The following is an 8,420-nucleotide window of genomic DNA, read 5'->3' as shown; positions in this document are numbered from 1 at the left end:
CAAAATGTGAGAAGATGTTATTCAATGTTATCTCATTTTCCTAGAGAAAGGGGATCCGTTTTTAGTTTGTGACCATCTGCAGCTGATGACCATTGCTGGTGTGGATGATTCTTGCCCTCCCATGTCTTCTCAGTTATTCAACTGAATTGCTGATTTATTTCCTCATATCTTCTCATATTATCAATCTTGATTTTTATTCTCCACCCTTTTAAAAAATTGTTCTTATGATAGTCACAATGGTTTTTCAATAAAGGACAGAAAAGAAGGATGATGAATTGAGGAAAAACTGGCCTTGAGGCCAGTTGTTGCAAAGGTATTTTGCTTCAATTGCACTGCTATATGGTTTGATGTCCTAGTTGTTTCAAAATACATAAGTCTGAAAGCTAATTTTATCTTGTAAGTTATTAAAACTGTCATTGAAAGACTTTTTATTACCACAACCATCTACCTTTAAATGCCTCTTTGGGGCTTAAATTGAATCTCTTCAGATTTTACATGTTTATGGAGTGCTTATCTTCAGTCATCTATAATCTGGTATGTGGAAATAAGGTAATGCAGTGGATTCTGGCTAATTGGGACAGCCATCTGTTTGGGACAACTCTTAAAGAATAAAAACTCATCAAGAAATTAGCCAGGATTCCCTTCATTTATTTGGGAAACAGCCACTTGATTGGGACAGAAGGCTGTTGCCAAACAGTTTCTAACTAGCATCAGTCACGTGCACTTGCGTGGCCATTAGTCATTACACTGTGCTAGCGCGGTCAATTTTAAAATAGTTGCATATATTTGTGTTCAAAAAGCAGTGAATTTTGTCACTGATAGTTGGCAAGTAATAAGCAGTATGACAATTCGGAACTGTTTTCCTCACTGCAGTTTCATGCATTCAGGCTTGGAGATGCCAGAAATAGTCAGGAGTGATCAAAAGGCCACAGCAATGTATTTTGGATGAATTCCTCTGTCAGTGACTATTGGGAACTAATACAGTTTTATAATAGTATGGGTAGTATTCTAATTTGTTCTATATTTCATTTAAAAACATAATTTATTACTCAGTTAAATGGTAGTTTGCTTTTTTATACCTTTTTTAACTATCTCCATGAAACTTCAGCTAATTGGGGCAGCCACTTAGTTGGGCCAAAAGTACTGGTCCTGAAGTGTCCAAATTAACCATAATCCACTGACTATAAAACATTATGCAATTAAAGTCCATTTTTAAATTTGAAAAGCTGAGCTGGTGTAACTTAATCTTCCAAGTGTTTAACACACACAAAAAATGTTGGGAGAAACTCAGCAGGTCAGGCAGCATTTGTGGGGAGAAATGAACAGTTGACATTCTGGGTCAAAATCCTTCATCAGCCTCTGGAAAGGAAGGGGATAAAAACTAGAACAAGAAGGTAGAGGAAGGGGGAGGAATACAAGATAGGTGGGGGAGGGGTGATGTGAGAAGCTGGGATATGATATGTGAAAGAGGTAAAGAAAGGGCTGAAGAAATATCTGGTGGAAGAGGACAATACACCATGGAATAAAGGAAAGTTGAAAGAGAATCAGAGAGAGGTGATGGGCAGGGCATGAGAGTGGAGTAGAAAAGAAGGGGTGAGGGGGGCCATGAGAAATGGCAGTGGAGGGTGATAGAAATGCTGCCTCACCTGGAAGGACAGTTTAGGACACTGGTGGTGAGGAAGGAGGTGTTGCAGGGATAAATGCCGGGGGCAGATCTGTATGGAGGGACAGGTGAACAAGGGAGTGACATAAAGTGTGGTCCTTGTGGAGAGTGGGACAGCTGGGGGAAGATGTACCTGGTAGTAGGATCCCTGTGGAGTTGCTGGAAGCTGTGAAATATGATGTGCTGTATATGGAGGGCCATGTGGGCAAAGGGAGTCCTGTGCCTGTTATGTCAGGGTTTTTACAAGTGACGGAAGAGATATATTCAAGAATCAGTGGATGATCTGTCTGGAGATGGAAACAGATCGAGAAAGGGAAAAGAGGTGTCAGAGATGGACCAAGAGTGCAGGTGGAAGTTGGAGACAAAGTTGTTGAAATTGGCAAGCTCAACATTAGTGTGGTAAGCAGCTCCAATGCAGTCATCAATGTAGCAGAGAAAGAGTTGGGGAGTGTTCCTGTTGTTGCATTGGAACATGGACTGTTCCACATAGCTCAAAGTACAAAATAAACTTCTTATCAAAGTATGTATATGTCACTATATCCCACCTAACAACCAAAGCACAAAAGACAAACTGTAAATAAAAAAAATAAATGAATATATAAATAATACTGAGAACATGAATAGTAGAATCCTTGAAAGTGAGTCTGTAGGTTGTGGAATAATTTCAGAGTTGAGGTGACTGAAGTTATCCATGCTGGTCCAGGAACCTGATGATTGTAAGGTTATAAATTCCTGAACCTGGATGTGTGGGACCCAAGGCTTCTGTATCTCCTTCCCAATGGCAGCAATGAGAAGAGCATGGCCAGGATGGTGGAGATCCTTGATCATGGATATTGCTTTCTGTGGCAGTGCTCCTTGTTAGAGGTGCTCAATGGTGGGGAGGGCTTTTCCTGTGATCGATAAAACACTAATGGTCTATGTTGAGCAGATAGGAGGACCGAGATACCGAATGCTTGATATGACAGTTCACTAATGTCAGTAGAGCAATTAGCCAATAGGAATAAAGATAAGAAAATTGCCAGATCGTGAAACCTTAATAAAGTAACTGTTCAGGCTTAATTTCGAGTGGGTAGAGAACAAGATGACAAGTACAAAATACTCATATCCTTAAACCAGACTGAACAGTCACTCTGAGTAACTGATGATGACTCCACTGATTATTTTGAAGTATCAAGGCTTTGTTATTGTCAGGAGTCACCTGCTGTGTTCTTATCACAAAAGAAAGAGATCTAGGTCAAAAACATTTTTTTTAAAAACGTAATGCAACTTTGTTGTTTGTGATTTTTGGGACACTGTGGAACCATTATTTATCCTTATTTACTCTTGACTTGACAGCAATTATTTTAAACAGCTTCCCCAGCAGCACTAAATACATCATCGCATATAATTTGATGCAAGTAACTGAATGTAGAATTTTTAATTATTGAGTTATTGATTCCAGTATTTTTTCATAACTGATTTAAGCTTTATTATGACACTCTGAAATAATACACTAGAAGGAAACTTTCAAAATTGGCTGTTGAGATGAGTCAAGAACACATAAATGGAAAGATCTTCGTGCATTAGATGTGTGCTCATATTTCTAAATTACTTTAGTGTTTGCACTAATTATTTACTTGTATATTGTAATTTGTGTTTTTATTATGTACTGCAGTTGCAAAGCAATGGTGTCCTGTCGCACTCACCTCAACAATAAGCAAATGCTTTGAGAGGCTGGTCAAGGACTACATCTGCAGCTTGCTGCCACCCACACTGGACCCCCTACAGTTGGCCTACCAACACAACCAATCGACAGATGACACAATAGCCACTGCTCTACATACTGTCCTTACACATCTGGAGAAGAGGGTTGCTTAGGTGAGAATGCTGTTCTTGGACTACAATTCAGCATTCAACGCCATAATTCCATCCAGGCTTGACAAGAAGCTCAGAGACTTCAGCTTTCACCCTGCCTTGTGTAGCTGGATCCTGGACTTCCTGTCAGATCGTGGCAGGTGGTACAAGTGGGCTCCCTCACCTCCACCCCTCTGACTCTCAACACAGGAGCCCCTCAGGGCTGTGTACTGAGTCACCACCCACACTCTAATCTGTTATTTAATTTTGCCAATGAAACTATACTGATTGGCCTAATTTCAAACAATAACTATGTGGCCTACAGGGAAGAAGTCAACTCTCTGACACAGTGGTGTCAACGAGTTCAATCTCTTCCTCAATGTCACAAAAACAAAGGAGCTGCTTGTGGATTACAGGAGAAATGGAGACAGACTAACCCCTATTGACATCAATGGATCTGGGGTTGCGAGGGTAAACAGCTTTAAGCTCCTTGGCATTCATATCACCGAGGATCTCACGTGGTCTGTACGTGCCGGTAGTGTGGTGGAAAAGGCACAATAGCACCTCTTTTCACTTACAGATGATTGAAGAAGTTTGGTATGGGCCCCCAAATCCTAAGAACTTTCCACAGGGGCACAATTGAGAGCATCCTGACTGCATCACTGCCTGGTATGGGAAATGTACTTCCCTCAATCGCAGGACTCTGCAGAGTGGTGCGGACAGCCCAGTGCATCTGTAGTTGTGAACTTACCATGATTCAGGACAGGTGTGTAAGAAGGGCCCTAGGATGATTGGGAACCTGAGTCACCCCACTCACAAACTGTTCCAGCTGCTGCCATCCAGGAAACGGTACCACAGCATAAAAGCCAGGACCAAGAGGCTCTGGGACAGCTTCTTCCACCAGGCCATCAAACTGATTAATTCACGCTGATTTGCATGTATTTCTATGTTACATTGAGTGGTATATTTATTATAAATTACTATGATTGCACATTTAGGAGACATAATGTAAAGATTTTTACTCATATATGTGAAGGATGTAAGAAATAAAGTCAATTCAATTCGCAACAAATGCCGGTGAATTTAAATCTGGTTCTGAGTTAAGTTCCATCACACTGTAGCCAGATTTCACATGATGAGGAACCTAAGGTTCTATTAAACTTTAATAGTGGTTCATGTTTAAGCTGCATCAGGAAATTGGCAGAAACTTTAATCAACTACTAAAATATGCAGTTACAAATTAAGTTTAAAATGTCTATTTGATCTAATTGCTCAAAGATGCTGTACCACCTGGTGAGTCTAAACTATGTAAAACTTTATATAAATTTAAGATCTATAAATCTTAATTAAAGACCAAAAAACTTCAGTCTTTTGGGTCCTTCCAATGTCCATAACATCTTTTGACAAGAAATATTTTTGAAATGTACCATTGTAATGGAAACAATTGTGCCAGCCAATTTGTTAATAGCAAGCTGTCATAAATAGAAACTTTGCAAATGAACAGATTACATTATCATGGTGATGTTAGTGGATAAAAAAAAAATATTGGCAAGTATCCCAGCCAGAACTCTATCAACACTTTCGGGCAGGATATTTTACATTTAGGCAGGACTTGGGTATGATGATTCCATTGAAACATGGTGCCTCTGACAACACTTATGTACTTTGCTAAAATGACATCCGAAATTTTGTGCTCTGGTCTTTGATGAGTGAAGACATTGGGTTTTGTTTAGGGTGATGCAGACTATTTACCCCTTACTTTCCTCCCTGTATACTCATAACTGTGACCAGATTCTGCTCCATCTCTATCTACAACTTTGCAAATGAAACTACCCCAGTAGGCTGAGTCAGAGTACAGAAGGAGAGACAGAAACTTATGACATGCTATCTTAAGAACAAACTTTCTCTCAATGTCAGCAAATCAAAAGAGCTGGTCACTGACTTGGTGATATGTAAGTTACTATACACCCCGTCTGCCTTTCGTAATTTTAAACATTTCTATAAGAGCGTCCCTTATTCTCTAACATTCCAAGGAATAAAGACTTAGCCTCACTAACCTCTTCCTGTAACTCAGTCACTCTCGTCCTGGAAACATCCTCATAAATCATTTCTACACTCTTTCCAGTTTAACCACGACTTTCCCATAACGTGGTGACCAAAATGGTACACAATACTTGGTAAGTGTGGTCTCACCAATGACTTGTGCATCTGCAACATAATGTCACAACTCCTGTACTCATTGCCTTGACTGATGAAGGCCAGCATGCTAAACACCTTCTTCACCATCTTGTCTACCTGTGACACTGTTTTTAATTAACTACGCACTTGTATTTCTAGGTTACTCTGTTCCATTGCACTGCATAGTACCCTGCCATTCATGGTATAAGTCCTATGCTGGTTTGATTTTCCAAAATGCATCACCTCACACTTAGCTGTATTGAAATCCATTGGCCACTCCTCTACCTGCTCTGCTAATTGATCAAAATCCCCTTGAAATCTACAATAACCTTCTTCACTATCAACAATATCTACTTTTGTGTCATCTGCAAACCTACTGATTAAGCTTTGTGCATTCACATCCAATTCGTTTACATAAATAGCAAATAACAATAACCAAACCATGTGACACACCATTAGTCATTGGCCTTCATTCTGAGAAACCACTTTAAGCAACTACCATCCTCTGTGCCAGAAAAGACAAGAGTCAAGTAAGGAAAACATCTAGGATATCATCTTGACCTGTTCTGTGTTTGATATTTCAGCTGGAGTGGTTTAGAGCTACTGCAATTAGATTTGTATGGTGAGAGAGGGAGTATGGATACAAACCAGGGGTTTCACAGATGATCACTATTTGCTAATGTGAACATTTTTAGATTTAGGATAATAACAGTTTTACTGCCAGCCTCATGTCCTTTATTCTTACATGAAGAATAGTTTGCCAGTCCACCCTAATCCTGGCTTGGACTATTGACTTTAAAAGAAAGAAATCCATGTAAGGAAAATTGAATTGAGAAATGCTGTTGGCTGCTTCAAAAAAATTACAAAATTGTGAAAATGTTCAGTGTTGCCTCTGTTTGAAATTTTATGGCAACCTAGTCAGAAAATGGAAGAAATTACAGAGAAGTCTACTTTTGAGCCCTGCCTAAATCATGTACCTAGGTGACTCATTGTTCCCAGTATAATGAGTTAATCATTATAAATTTTGAAGATACTGTTATGATTCATACTGATTTACATTCATAAAAGGAAATTATAAAGCATAAATGTAGTTATTTTGAATATATAAATTTACTCTTTGATTGAAATTGCATTGTCTCTTGTCATAATATTTCCATGGCCATTCTCAGCAGAGGGGGTGCAGATCTGTCAGTGGCACTGTATTTTAAATGTTAAATCAAAGTTCATTTTTACTCTCAGATGTAAAAGATTACACCACACAATTGAAAGAAGAGTAGGTAAGTCTTATCTGATATCTTGGCCAACCAATAGTTAAAATCAATTCAAACATTTAAAAATGCGGATGCTGGAAATAAGAATCCAAAAAAGAAAACTCTGGGAATATTCAGCATTTCAGGCAACATCCACAGAGAAAGAAACATTTTCAGTTGACTACCTTTCATGAGAACTAAGGAAAGTTAGAAATCATGCTGCAGAGAAGGGGGGGGGGGTGAAGAGAATAAAAGGAATGTTTGTTACCACAGATACTTTTTTATTTTGCCGATCAATTTGATTATCTGCTGCTATTTGATTGCTGGGTCCAATAGTTTGATTACTTCATTTGCTGGCCTTGGCTATAAAATATCTTGGGACACCCAGAAGTCATGGGGACTGACTGTGTGGAAAAAAAAATAATCTTTCTAGTAACATGAACACATGGCAAATAGATCAGATAACATCTTTACCATGATGAGTTAGTTTCAGAAGCAGCCTGCAAATGTCACCATGATTCACCAGGACCATCTTGGAGGCTCTTGAATCACAGGGGATAACTTCACTCAGTCATCACTGAACTGTTCCCACAGCCTATGGATTTATAAGAACATAAGAAATAGGAGCAGGAGTAGGCCATCTGGCCCATCGAGTCTGCTCCGCCATTCAATAAGATCATGGCTGATCTGGCCATGGACTCATCTCCACCTACTTGCCTTTTCCCCATAGCCCTTAATTCCCCTACTATGCAAAAATCTATCCAACTTTGTCTTAAATATATTTACTGAGGTAGCTTCCACTGCTTCATTGGGCAGAGAATTCCACAGATTCACCACTCTCTGGGAAAAGCAGTTCCTTCTCACCTCCATCCTAAATCTACTCCCCCAGATCTTGAGGCTATGTCCCCTAGTTCTAGTCTTGCCTATCAGTGGAAACAACTTCCCTGCCTCTATCTTATCTATCCCTTTCATAATTTTATATGTTTCTATAAGATCTCCTCTCGTTCTGAATTCTGGTGAGTACAGTCCCAGGTGACTCAATCTCTCCTCATAGTCTAACTTTCACTTTCAAGGACTCTTCATCTCATGTTCTCAATATTTATTGCTTATTTATTATTGTTATTACTATAGCTTCTATTGTTCTCTTTCTGCCCGGTTCATTGTTGTTTTGCCATTGGTTGTCCATCCTGTTGGGTGCAGTCTTTCATTGATTCTATTGTGTTTCTTTTATTTTTTGAGATTGCCCGCAAGAAAATGAATCTCAGGGTTGTACATGGAGACATTACTTTGATAATAAATTTACTTTGAACATCAAACTTTTAGCTAACAGAAAGAACTGAATGGACACAGGGACCTCCCTTGGAAGAAATCACCAAATTAGATCCATTACATTATATAGACTATGAAGTGTTCTGTCTATCTAGATTACAATTTTAGACAAGTAATTCATTTCACTATTTGGGATATATCAGTCATTCTTTTCAGCCAGTTTTTCC

The sequence above is a fragment of the Hemitrygon akajei genome, chromosome 20 (assembly GCF_048418815.1).
Source record: "Hemitrygon akajei chromosome 20, sHemAka1.3, whole genome shotgun sequence".
Classification (NCBI taxonomy): domain Eukaryota; kingdom Metazoa; phylum Chordata; class Chondrichthyes; order Myliobatiformes; family Dasyatidae; genus Hemitrygon; species Hemitrygon akajei.
Note: the sequence above shows the minus strand (reverse complement) of the source record.